We start from the raw sequence: 329 nt of genomic DNA on the forward strand, positions 1-329 counted from the left end.
TGGTCCGTCGGAAATCCCTCGCAATATACCGACGACATAGCGACGACAACGGGTTTCATTGAAAATTGGAAAGTTCGTCGGTATTTCGTCCACCCAATCGATTCGTTTCATCTGCTAAGTCTGTCTGGCGATGGTTGGTCCAAGGACCCGCTCCGCTCTCTTCACTTGCTTCCCCTCACTTCGTTCCGACGACATGTTTTTCTATTAAGTTTCAATCATAAAAAACTATAAATTTAGATGCCAAAACTATGAAAATAACACATAATAAGTGTTTAGTATAGTATTAGATCGCAACCGTTCAAATATAACAACTCATTAAAATATTTATG

This window comes from Brassica oleracea, chromosome C3 (genome assembly GCF_000695525.1).
Source record: "Brassica oleracea var. oleracea cultivar TO1000 chromosome C3, BOL, whole genome shotgun sequence".
Taxonomy (NCBI): domain Eukaryota; kingdom Viridiplantae; phylum Streptophyta; class Magnoliopsida; order Brassicales; family Brassicaceae; genus Brassica; species Brassica oleracea.